The sequence below is a fragment of the Bombina bombina genome, chromosome 12, assembly GCF_027579735.1.
Source record: "Bombina bombina isolate aBomBom1 chromosome 12, aBomBom1.pri, whole genome shotgun sequence".
Taxonomy (NCBI): domain Eukaryota; kingdom Metazoa; phylum Chordata; class Amphibia; order Anura; family Bombinatoridae; genus Bombina; species Bombina bombina.
This window is the reverse complement of record NC_069510.1, coordinates 3,769,487-3,783,425: the sequence shown is the minus strand read 5'-3', so window position 1 is coordinate 3,783,425 and position 13,939 is coordinate 3,769,487. Positions and strand designations below refer to the sequence as shown.

General features: G+C 49.3%; 1 protein-coding gene across 1 annotated transcript in view; it reads right to left on the bottom strand.

Moving 5' to 3' along the window:
* SURF6 (surfeit 6) overlaps positions 1 to 13,939 on the bottom strand; it is a 79,895-nt gene that overhangs the window by 1,418 nt on the left and 64,538 nt on the right. The window lies entirely within an intron of this gene.

Below are 13,939 nucleotides of genomic sequence, written 5' to 3'. Positions count from 1 at the left end.
GTCGCTCTTCTTAGGACTCATTAGCAATAAATCTTTAGTTTGTGATGCACATTATGGATTTATAAGAAACTTAGTTTGTGCTTCTTTAGTTCCCTTAACATATTTATAAAATGCACTGTGTCTGTATCTAAAAGTTTATTGTCAGCTTCACTACATCTGCACCACTCAAAAAATCCTAGCTATTCCTGCTCAGGCCTCTGTAGTCAATGCTTGAGGGTCCGGTTAACCTGTTAGACCTAGGGGAGCAGACATCTCCTGCACACATCTAGCACAGACATATGCACCTTGCTCAGGGCTCTTTAGTTAATGCCTGAGGGTCAGGTTAATCTGTTAGACCTAGGGGAGCAGACGTCTCCTGCACACATCTAGCACAGACATATGCACCTTGCTCAGGGCTCTTTAGTTAATGCTTGAGATGCAGGTTAATCTGTTAGACCTAGGGGACCAGACGTCTCCTGCACACATCTAGCACAGACATATGCACCTTGCTCAGGGCACTTTAGTTAATACTTGAGGGTCAGGTTAATCTGTTAGACCTAGGGGAGCAGACATCTCCTGCACACATCTAGCACAGACATATGCACCTTGCTCAGGGCTATTTAGTTAATGCCTGAGGGTCAGGTTAATCTGTTAGACCTAGGGGAGCAGACATCTCCTGCACACATCTAGCACAGACATATGCACCTTGCTCAGGGCTCTTTAGTTAATGCTTGAGATGCAGGTTAACCTGTTAGACCTAGGGGAGCAGACGTCTCCTGCACACATCTAGCACAGACATATGCACCTTGCTCAGGGCTCTTTAGTTAATGCCTGAGGGTCAGGTTAATCTGTTAGACCTAGGGGAGCAGACGTCTCCTGCACACATCTAGCACAGACATATGCACCTTGCTCAGGGCTCTTTAGTTAATGCCTGAGGGTCAGGTTAATCTGTTAGACCTAGGGGAGCAGACGTCTCCTGCACACATCTAGCACAGACATATGCACCTTGCTCAGGGCTCTTTAGTTAATGCTTGAGGGTCAGGTTAAGCTGTTAGACCTAGGGGAGCAGACGTCTCCTGCACAAATCTAGCACAGACATATGCACCTTGCTCAGGGCTCTTTAGTTAATGCCTGAGGGTCAGGTTAATCTGTTAGACCTAGGGGAGCAGATATCTCCTGCACACATCTAGCACAGACATATGCACCTTGCTCAGGGCTCTTTAGTTAATGCCTGAGGGTCAGGTTAACCTGTTAGACCTAGGGGAGCAGACGTCTCCTGCACACATCTAGCACAGACATATGCACCTTGCTCAGGGCTATTTAGTTAATGCTTGAGATGCAGGTTAAGCTGTTAGACCTAGGGGAGCAGACGTCTCCTGCACACATCAAGCACAGACATATGCACCTTGCTCAGGGCTCTTTAGTTAATGCCTGAGGGTCAGGTTAATCTGCTAGACCTAGGGGAGCAGACATCTCCTGCACACATCTAGCACAGACATATGCACCTTGCTCAGGGCTCTTTAGTTAATGCTTGAGGGTCAGGTTAATCTGTTAGACCTAGGGGAGCAGACGTCTCCTGCACACATCTAGCACAGACATATGCACCTTGCTCAGGGCTCTTTAGTTAATGCTTGAGGGTCAGGTTAATCTGTTAAACCTAGGGGAGCAGACGTCTCCTGCACACATCTAGCACAGACATATGCACCTTGCTCAGGGCTCTTTAGTTAATGCTTGAGATGCAGGTTAATCTGTTAGACCTAGGGGAGCAGACGTCTCCTGCACACATCTAGCACAGACATATGCACCTTGCTCAGGGCTCTTTAGTTAATGCTTGAGGGTCAGGTTAATCTGTTAGACCTAGGGGAGCAGACGTCTCCTGCACACATCTAGCACAGACATATGCACCTTGCTCAGGGCTCTTTAGTTAATGCTTGAGGGTCAGGTTAATCTGTTAGACCTAGGGGAGCAGACATCTCCTGCACACATCTAGCACAGACATATGCACCTTACTCAGGGCTCTTTAGTTAATGCCTGAGGGTCAGGTTAATCTGTTAGACCTAGGGGAGCAGACATCTCCTGCACACATCTAGCACAGACATATGCACCTTGCTCAGGGCTCTTTAGTTAATGCCTGAGGGTCAGGTTAATCTGTTAGACCTAGGGGAGCAGACGTCTCCTGCACACATCTAGCACAGACATATGCACCTTGCTCAGGGCTCTTTAGTTAATGCCTGAGGGTCCGGTTAACCTGTTAGACCTAGGGGAGCAGGCATCTCCTGCACACATCTAGCACAGACATATGCACCTTGCTCAGGGCTCTTTAGTTAATGCTTGAGGTTCAGGTTAATCTGTTAGACCTAGGGGAGCAGACGTCTCCTGCACACATCTAGCACAGACATATGCACCTTGCTCAGGGCTCTTTAGTTAATGCCTGAGGGTCAGGTTAATCTGTTAGACCTAGGGGAGCAGACGTCTCCTGCACACATCTAGCACAGACATATGCACCTTGCTCAGGGCTCTTTAGTTAATGCCTGAGGGTCAGGTTAATCTGTTAGACCTAGGGGAGCAGACGTCTCCTGCACACATCTAGCACAGACATATGCACCTTGCTCAGGGCTCTTTAGTTAATGCCTGAGGGTCAGGTTAATCTGCTAGACCTAGGGGAGCAGACGTCTCCTGCACACATCTAGCACAGACATATGCACCTTGCTCAGGGCTCTTTAGTTAATGCCTGAGGGTCAGGTTAATCTGTTAGACCTAGGGGAGCAGATATCTCCTGCACACATCTAGCACAGACATATGCACCTTGCTCAGGGCTCTTTAGTTAATGCCTGAGGGTCAGGTTAACCTGTTAGACCTAGGGGAGCAGACGTCTCCTGCACACATCTAGCACAGACATATGCACCTTGCTCAGGGCTATTTAGTTAATGCTTGAGATGCAGGTTAAGCTGTTAGACCTAGGGGAGCAGACGTCTCCTGCACACATCTAGCACAGACATATGCACCTTGCTCAGGGCTCTTTAGTTAATGCCTGAGGGTCAGGTTAATCTGCTAGACCTAGGGGAGCAGACATCTCCTGCACACATCTAGCACAGACATATGCACCTTGCTCAGGGCTCTTTAGTTAATGCTTGAGGGTCAGGTTAATCTGTTAAACCTAGGGGAGCAGACGTCTCCTGCACACATCTAGCACAGACATATGCACCTTGCTCAGGGCTCTTTAGTTAATGCTTGAGATGCAGGTTAATCTGTTAGACCTAGGGGAGCAGACGTCTCCTGCACACATCTAGCACAGACATATGCACCTTGCTCAGGGCTCTTTAGTTAATGCCTGAGGGTCAGGTTAATCTGCTAGACCTAGGGGAGCAGACATCTCCTGCACACATCTAGCACAGACATATGCACCTTGCTCAGGGCTCTTTAGTTAATGCTTGAGGGTCAGGTTAATCTGTTAAACCTAGGGGAGCAGACGTCTCCTGCACACATCTAGCACAGACATATGCACCTTGCTCAGGGCTCTTTAGTTAATGCTTGAGGGTCAGGTTAATCTGTTAGACCTAGGGGAGCAGACGTCTCCTGCACACATCTAGCACAGACATATGCACCTTGCTCAGGGCTCTTTAGTTAATGCTTGAGGGTCAGGTTAATCTGTTAGACCTAGGGGAGCAGACATCTCCTGCACACATCTAGCACAGACATATGCACCTTACTCAGGGCTCTTTAGTTAATGCCTGAGGGTCAGGTTAATCTGTTAGACCTAGGGGAGCAGACATCTCCTGCACACATCTAGCACAGACATATGCACCTTGCTCAGGGCTCTTTAGTTAATGCCTGAGGGTCAGGTTAATCTGTTAGACCTAGGGGAGCAGACGTCTCCTGCACACATCTAGCACAGACATATGCACCTTGCTCAGGGCTCTTTAGTTAATGCCTGAGGGTCCGGTTAACCTGTTAGACCTAGGGGAGCAGGCATCTCCTGCACACATCTAGCACAGACATATGCACCTTGCTCAGGGCTCTTTAGTTAATGCTTGAGGGTCTGGTTAATCTGTTAGACCTAGGGGAGCAGACGTCTCCTGCACACATCTAGCACAGACATATGCACCTTGCTCAGGGCTCTTTAGTTAATGCCTGAGGGTCAGGTTAATCTGTTAGACCTAGGGGAGCAGACGTCTCCTGCACACATCTAGCACAGACATATGCACCTTGCTCAGGGCTCTTTAGTTAATGCCTGAGGGTCAGGATAATCTGTTAGACCTAGGGGAGCAGACGTCTCCTGCACACATCTAGCACAGACATATGCACCTTGCTCAGGGCTCTTTAGTTAATGCCTGAGGGTCAGGTTAATCTGCTAGACCTAGGGGAGCAGATGTCTCCTGCACACATCTAGCACAGACATATGCACCTTGCTCAGGGCTCTTTAGTTAATGCTTGAGGGTCAGGTTAATCTGTTAGACCTAGGGGAGCAGACGTCTCCTGCACACATCTAGCACAGACATATGCACCTTGCTCAGGGCTCTATAGTTAATGCTTGAGATGCAGGTTAATCTGTTAGACCTAGGGGAGCAGACGTCTCCTGCACACATCTAGCACAGACATATGCACCTTGCTCAGGGCTATTTAGTTAATGCTTGAGGGTCAGGTTAATCTGTTAGACCTAGGGGAGCAGACGTCTCCTGCACACATCTAGCACAGACATATGCACCTTGCTCAGGGCTATTTAGTTAATGCTTGAGGGTCAGGTTAATCTGTAAGACCTAGGGGAGCAGACGTCTCCTGCACACATCTAGCACAGACATATGCACCTTGCTCAGGGCTATTTAGTGAATGCTTGAGGGTCAGGTTAATCTGTTAGACCTAGGGGAGCAGACGTCTCCTGCACACATCTAGCACAGACATATGCACCTTGCTCAGGGCTCTTTAGTTAATGCTTGAGGGTCAGGTTAATCTGTTAGACCTAGGGGAGCAGACGTCTCCTGCACACATCTAGCACAGACATATGCACCTTACTCAGGGCTCTTTAGTTAATGCTTGAGATGCAGGTTAATCTGTTAGACCTAGGGGAGCAGACGTCTCCTGCACACATCTAGCACAGACATATGCACCTTGCTCAGGGCTCTTTAGTTAATGCTTGAGGGTCAGGTTAACCTGTTAGACCTAGGGGAGCAGACGTCTCCTGCACACATCTAGCACAGACATATGCACCTTGCTCAGGGCTCTTTAGTTAATGCCTGAGGGTCAGGTTAATCTGTTAGACCTAGGGGAGCAGACGTCTCCTGCACACATCTAGCACAGACATATGCACCTTGCTCAGGGCTCTTTAGTTAATGCTTGAGATGCAGGTTAATCTGTTAGACCTAGGGGAGCAGACGTCTCCTGCACACATCTAGCACAGACATATGCACCTTGCTCAGGGCTCTTTAGTTAATGCCTGAGGGTCAGGTTAACCTGTTAGACCTAGGGGAGCAGACGTCTCCTGCACACATCTAGCACAGACATATGCACCTTGCTCAGGGCTCTTTAGTTAATGCCTGAGGGTCAGGTTAATCTGTTAGACCTAGGGGAGCAGACGTCTCCTGCACACATCTAGCACAGACATATGCACCTTGCTCAGGGCTCTTTAGTTAATGCCTGAGGGTCCGGTTAATCTGTTAGACCTAGGGGAGCAGACGTCTCCTGCACACATCTAGCACAGACATATGCACCTTGCTCAGGGCTCTTTAGTTAATGCCTGAGGGTCAGGTTAATCTGTTAGACCTAGGGGAGCAGACGTCTCCTGCACACATCTAGCACAGACATATGCACCTTGCTCAGGGCTCTTTAGTTAATGCTTGAGGGTCAGGTTAATCTGTTAGACCTAGGGGAGCAGACGTCTCCTGCACACATCTAGCACAGACATATGCACCTTGCTCAGGGCTATTTAGTTAATGCCTGAGGGTCAGGTTAAGCTGTTAGACCTAGGGGAGCAGACGTCTCCTGCACACATCTAGCACAGACATATGCACCTTGCTCAGGGCTCTTTAGTTAATGCTTGAGATGCAGGTTAAGCTGTTAGACCTAGGGGAGCAGACGTCTCCTGCACACATCTAGCACAGACATATGCACCTTGCTCAGGGCTCTTTAGTTAATGCTTGAGGGTCAGGTTAATCTGTTAGACCTAGGGGAGCAGACGTCTCCTGCACACATCTAGCACAGACATATGCACCTTGCTCAGGGCTCTTTAGTTAATGCTTGAGGGTCAGGTTAATCTGTTAGACCTAGGGGAGCAGACATCTCCTGCACACATCTAGCACAGACATATGCACCTTGCTCAGGGCTCTTTAGTTAATGCCTGAGGGTCAGGTTAATCTGTTAGACCTAGGGGAGCAGACGTCTCCTGCACACATCTAGCACAGACATATGCACCTTGCTCAGGGCTCTTTAGTTAATGCTTGAGGGTCAGGTTAATCTGTTAAACCTAGGGGAGCAGACGTCTCCTGCACACATCTAGCACAGACATATGCACCTTGCTCAGGGCTCTTTAGTTAATGCTTGAGGGTCAGGTTAATCTGTTAGACCTAGGGGAGCAGACATCTCCTGCACACATCTAGCACAGACATATGCACCTTGCTCAGGGCTCTTTAGTTAATGCCTGAGGGTCAGGTTAATCTGTTAGACCTAGGGGAGCAGACATCTCCTGCACACATCTAGCACAGACATATGCACCTTGCTCAGGGCTCTTTAGTTAATGCTTGAGGGTCAGGTTAATCTGTTAGACCTAGGGGAGCAGACGTCTCCTGCACACATCTAGCACAGACATATGCACCTTGCTCAGGGCTCTTTAGTTAATGCTTGAGATGCAGGTTAATCTGTTAGACCTAGGGGAGCAGACGTCTCCTGCACACATCTAGCACAGACATATGCACCTTGCTCAGGGCTCTTTAGTTAATGCTTGAGGGTCAGGTTAATCTGTTAGACCTAGGGGAGCAGACGTCTCCTGCACACATCTAGCACAGACATATGCACCTTGCTCAGGGCTCTTTAGTTAATGCTTGAGATGCAGGTTAATCTGTTAGACCTAGGGGAGCAGACGTCTCCTGCACACATCTAGCACAGACATATGCACCTTGCTCAGGGCTCTTTAGTTAATGCCTGAGGGTCAGGTTAACCTGTTAGACCTAGGGGAGCAGACGTCTCCTGCACACATCTAGCACGGACATATGCACCTTACTCAGGGCTCTTTAGTTAATGCTTGAGGGTCAGGTTAATCTGTTAGACCTAGGGGAGCAGACGTCTCCTGCACACATCTAGCACAGACATATGCACCTTGCTCAGGGCTCTTTAGTTAATGCTTGAGATGCAGGTTAATCTGTTAGACCTAGGGGAGCAGACGTCTCCTGCACACATCTAGCACAGACATATGCACCTTGCTCAGGGCTCTTTAGTTAATGCTTGAGATGCAGGTTAATCTGTTAGACCTAGGGGAGCAGACGTCTCCTGCACACATCTAGCACAGACATATGCACCTTGCTCAGGGCTCTTTAGTTAATGCTTGAGGGTCAGGTTAAGCTGTTAGACCTAGGGGAGCAGACGTCTCCTGCACACATCTAGCACAGACATATGCACCTTGCTCAGGGCTCTTTAGTTAATGCCTGAGGGTCAGGTTAATCTGTTAGACCTAGGGGAGCAGACGTCTCCTGCACACATCTAGCACAGACATATGCACCTTGCTCAGGGCTCTTTAGTTAATGCTTGAGGGTCAGGTTAACCTGTTAGACCTAGGGGAGCAGACGTCTCCTGCACACATCTAGCACAGACATATGCACCTTGCTCAGGGCTCTTTAGTTAATGCTTGAGATGCAGGTTAATCTGTTAGACCTAGGGGAGCAGACATCTCCTGCACACATCTAGCACAGACATATGCACCTTGCTCAGGGCTCTTTAGTTAATGCTTGAGGGTCAGGTTAATCTGTTAGACCTAGGGGAGCAGACGTCTCCTGCACACATCTAGCACAGACATATGCACCTTGCTCAGGGCTCTTTAGTTAATGCTTGAGATGCAGGTTAATCTGTTAGACCTAGGGGAGCAGACGTCTCCTGCACACATCTAGCACAGACATATGCACCTTGCTCAGGGCTCTTTAGTTAATGCTTGAGGGTCAGGTTAAGCTGTTAGACCTAGGGGAGCAGACGTCTCCTGCACACATCTAGCACAGACATATGCACCTTGCTCAGGGCTCTTTAGTTAATGCCTGAGGGTCAGGTTAATCTGTTAGACCTAGGGGAGCAGACGTCTCCTGCACACATCTAGCACAGACATATGCACCTTGCTCAGGGCTCTTTAGTTAATGCTTGAGGGTCAGGTTAAGCTGTTAGACCTAGGGGAGCAGACGTCTCCTGCACACATCTAGCACAGACATATGCACCTTGCTCAGGGCTCTTTAGTTAATGCCTGAGGGTCAGGTTAATCTGTTAGACCTAGGGGAGCAGACGTCTCCTGCACACATCTAGCACAGACATATGCACCTTGCTCAGGGCTCTTTAGTTAATGCCTGAGGGTCAGGTTAATCTGTTAGACCTAGGGGAGCAGACGTCTCCTGCACACATCTAGCACAGACATATGCACCTTGCTCAGGGCTCTTTAGTTAATGCTTGAGATGCAGGTTAAGCTGTTAGACCTAGGGGAGCAGACGTCTCCTGCACACATCTAGCACAGACATATGCACCTTGCTCAGGGCTCTTTAGTTAATGCTTGAGATGCAGGTTAAGCTGTTAGACCTAGGGGAGCAGACGTCTCCTGCACACATCTAGCACAGACATATGCACCTTGCTCAGGGCTCTTTAGTTAATGCTTGAGATGCAGGTTAACCTGTTAGACCTAGGGGAGCAGACGTCTCCTGCACACATCTAGCACAGACATATGCACCTTGCTCAGGGCTCTTTAGTTAATGCTTGAGATGCAGGTTAATCTGTTAGACCTAGGGGAGCAGACGTCTCCTGCACACATCTAGCACAGACATATGCACCTTGCTCAGGGCTCTTTAGTTAATGCCTGAGGGTCAGGTTAATCTGTTAGACCTAGGGGAGCAGACATCTCCTGCACACATCTAGCACAGACATATGCACCTTGCTCAGGGCTCTTTAGTTAATGCCTGAGGGTCAGGTTAATCTGTTAGACCTAGGGGAGCAGACGTCTCCTGCACACATCTAGCACAGACATATGCACCTTGCTCAGGGCTCTTTAGTTAATGCCTGAGGGTCAGGTTAATCTGTTAGACCTAGGGGAGCAGACGTCTCCTGCACACATCTAGCACAGACATATGCACCTTGCTCAGGGCTCTTTAGTTAATGCCTGAGGGTCAGGTTAATCTGTTAGACCTAGGGGAGCAGACATCTCCTGCACACATCTAGCACAGACATATGCATATCGCCCAATATCATTATTAAATACTGATTACAAAATTTTTACTCAAATTTTAGCAAAAAGATTACAACCAATCATGGCCCCCTCATACATCCGGATCAAACCGGGTTTATGAAAGAGAGAAACCTGATTTCTAATGTTAGAAAATTGAAGTTTACTATTGAGCAGTTTTTCTCTATAAAAAAGAAAATACTTGAAAAGGCTTCAGCAGTAATCACATTAGACACGCACAAGGCTTTTGATTGCTTATTTTGTGAAGTTGGCTCTATATGCAGACAATATGTTCGTGTTTACTAAAGATCTTGCTAGCAACATACTAATACTCCTGAATGCCTTGGAAATATTTAAATCCTTTTCAGGTTTCTCAATAAACAAATCTAAATCTGAAATAATGTGGTTAGAAAAAAAAAGCTTACGCCCCAGTGACCCCCTTTCAAGAATCCCAAGAGGCAATAAAGTATCTTGGCCTAAAATTTTCTAAAATCTGATGAACTGTTATGCCCTAAACATCTCGCCATTAATTCAGTCCTTAGATAAAGAACTAGAGAGCTGGATGGATTTTCCCTTATTAGCAGGCAGAATAAATCTTTTTAAAATGATTTGTTTCCCAAAACTCCTTTATGTTTTTCATGCTTTACCCATAGTATTACGCAAGAAGGATATTGTTCAAATGAATTCATATATAATCTTGCTTTATTTAGCATAGAAAGAATCCAAACAATGCTATGCATAGACTAATGGCTAATAAAAATATGCTGTGCAATGGCACTCCCCAATGAAAAATATAATATTGCTGCTGTGGTTCAATTTATTTTTGATCGGTTTATGGACTTTGGGCATTTAGGCAATAACCTCGACCACCTGTTCTCCGCCTTTGTGGGAGATACTCTCCCGGACATGGCTGCAGTTGTCCCCCACCAGCAGACCCGACAGCAAGGCATTTCTCCAGGACTGGGACCACAGGTAAGACCAGTTTCCCCGACTACCTCTTGACCCCGTTCCCCCCATCCCGACCTCCTTCCAAGCCTCTAGCCATCCCCGACGAACCATTCCGACTACCACTTGCCTCAGCCTACAAACCCCAGACCTACTGCCCGATCAGCCTATTATTCCCCCTGACCAACTTCCCTGGGCGTCCCCGTCCAACTTCGTCCAAGCAACCCTGAGTGACCTGACCCAAGCCCCATACAGAGACTGAGTAGGGTCCGACACCCAAATACCCGGTGAGGATCACTTCCAGTGGGTGGGAGGGCTCCTGTACTGGATCTCCAAGAGACGGAAGGGTCAGGTGCCTAAACAGCTAGTTGTACCGGAAAAATTCTGGTTCGACCTGCTACGAATAGGACATGACATTCCCTTAGCCGGGCACTTAGGTAAGACTCGAACCCATCACTGTCTAGATCAGATCTATTACTGGCCTGGAATCGGAGCAGAAATTAAGGAATATTGTAGAATGTGTGAAGTATGCCAGAAGGTAGGGAAAACCGACGACCACAAGAAAGCTCCCCTGCACCCCCTCCCCATTATTGACGAACCCTTCAGCAGAGTTGCTGTGGATATAGTAGGTACATTAGCCCGACCCAGTCCCTCTAGAAAGAAATATATTCTCACCATGGTGGACTATGCCACCCGGTACCCGGAGGCAATCCCTCTAGCAAATATCCAGGAGGAAACCGTGGCAGATGCCCTGCTCCGGATATTCACCAGGGTAGGCTTCCCCTGGGAAATCATCTCTGATCAGGGAACACAATTCACTGCGTAAATTACTAGGCAGCTATGGAAGCTGTGTGGCATTAAACCCCTGCACAGCACGCCATATCACCCCCAAACTAATGGGTTATGCGAGAAGTTTAATGGAACCTTAAAGCAGATGCTGAGGACCTTCTCCGCCACCCACAAAGATTGGGAAAGATTCTTGCCGCACCTCCTCTTTGCCTACAGAAAGGTGCCCCAGGAATCCACAGGGTTTTCCCCTTTTGAGTTAGTTTACGGTAGGCAAGAACGGGGACCCTTGGACCTTGTTAGACAACACTGGGAAGGGGGCTCCGAGGAGGAAGGACACTCCATTGTGGAGTACGTGCTCCACCTCCAGGATAGACTGAAGGATCTCACCGACTAAATACGGGGGAACTTCCAGAGTGCTCAGAGTAAGCAGAAGCGGTGGTACGACAGAAATGCTCGTACCCGCACACTGATAGTGGGACAGAAGGACCTTGCCCTGAAGCCTATAAAAACAGACAAGTTACAGGCGGCCTGGCAAGGCCTTTACCGGGTAGTAGAGCAGATTAATGACACCACCCACCTAGTAGCCAAATGCTCAGATGGCAGGATCCAGGGAACCTTCCATTTGAACATGCTGAAGGCATTCTCAGAGCGAGCCCAAGATGTGGCTGCGATATGTGCCCCGGCTGTGGGGGACTCAGAGTCTTCCGATGCCGGAGCTTCCCCTACCCAACGAAACAACCCAGGGAATAGCTGATATCGCCCTAGATGAGAGGTTAAAGGCTGCCCAGAGGCAGCAAGTCCAGCACTTACTAGAAGGCCGGAAAGAGATGTTCTCTAATGTCCCAGTGTATACCACAGCGGCCATACATGGAGTAGAGACTCCGGGAGAGACCCCCCCGAGGCAGGCAGCTTACAGAGTCCCAGAAACAGTCAGAGACATTACGCACCGGGAGCTCCAGTGAATGTTGGACCACTGTGTTGTTGAACCATCCAACAGTCCCTGGGCCTCACCGGTGGTACTGGTACCTAAGAAAGATGGCACTACCCGGTTCTGCATTAACTACTGTAAGCTCAATGACAGAACCACCGACGCCTACCCCATGCCCCGAGTTGATGACCTCCTGGACAGAATTGCCAAAGGTAATTTTTCCTGACCACTCTTGACCTCTGCAAAAGATACTGGCAGATCCCACTAGACCTCGAGTCAGCCCCTAAGTCTGCCTTCATCACCACTTTCGGCCTCTAACAGTTCACGGTAATGCCATTTGGGATGAAGAATGCTCCAGCCACCTCCAAGAGAATGGTGGATCGCCTGCTGGATGGCCTCCAGGACTATGCCTGCAAATATCTGGACGACATTGCCATCTTTAGCGACACCTGGGCGGCATTTGGTCCACCTAGGCGGCGTCCTAGATCGCCTCAGGGCTCAGTCTGAAGCCCGACAAATGCAGTATAGGGCGCTAGGAGGTCCAGTACCTGGGCCACCAAGTGGGCTGTGGAAAGCAGCGGCCAGAGCTGGCCAAAGTTGAGGCAGTGGCAAACTGCACCACCCCTCGAACCAAGACCCAAGCATTCCTAGGAACTGCCGGTTATTATCGACGGTACGTCCCTAATTACAGTACCTTGGCAAAACACCTCACCGACCTGACCCGTAAAAGACTTCCCCCGACAGGTCCTGTGATCCCCAGAATGCAAGACTGCCTTCCAGAGCCTCAAGGCTGCTTTGCTCTCTGCCCCTGTCTTGGCCGCTCCTAACATCAACAAACGTTTTTGTTTTCATACAGATGCCTCCATGTTCGGGTTAGGAGCAGTCCTAAGCCAAGTGGACAAAGGAGGACAAGACCACCCCGTAACCTACATCAGTAGGAAGCTGTTACCCCGAGAGGTAGGCTATGCGGCGGTGGAAAAGGAATGCCTGGCCCTGGTATGGGTCCTCAAGAAACTGCAACCATGCCTATATGGAAGGCCTTTCACGGTCCTCACAGCCCACAACCCTCTGGTATGGCTGAACCGAGTATCAGAAGATAATGGACGCTTGCTAAGGTGGAGTTTAGCTCTGCAGCCCTTCAACTTCAACGTTCAGTACAGGGAAAAAGCAATTGAAATGCTGATGGACTTTCCCGGCAGACTGAACTAGAGTGCTCCTCGGACAGCCCCAAGGAGACCCGTGTGGATCTAGCCGGGTCTGCCAAACTGGAAGGGGGGATTTGTCACAGGCACCAGGCTTAAACCCCTACCCTCTCACCCCCGTTTCTCAGCGGTTTTGGGCAGCTCAGAGCAACCACGATCTCTATGAGTATTTGTGTGCTTGTTTTTGTGTTCCTACTTTGTCAGAGAAGAGCTGGTTTCTGACCGGAAAAAACCTCCTAGGCTGGCCGGGCTCCTGTAACCCCCGGTCAGCCGCCTCACAACGGACACCCGCCTAACCCCTCTCAGGCTGGTCGGGCTCCTGGAACTCCCGGTAAGCCGCAGGACACCCACTAACTTTTCCCCTGGTCGCCCCAGCAGCCCTTTGCCCTAGAGCTCCGCTCTTTTGGCGATGGATAGCCCCTAGGGAGGACAAGGGGTGGTGGAATTGCCGGAGGGGAGCTACTTGGGGAACTGGGGGTTTTGGACACCTGTACCCCCTCTAACCCCCTGTGGCATCTGGGGACCTAGAGTTTAAAAATGACACACTGGAAGTGCCGCCACTCCACCAGGATCACCCTGAAACCGCCGCCCCTGGGTACTGGGACTCTGTGGTACTGTGGCTGCTATGGAGGCGCCAGCCTGTCTGGAGGGGCGGGAATGGCGGGAAAATTGTGGGATTGTCCTTTGTCTTATCAAGATGAG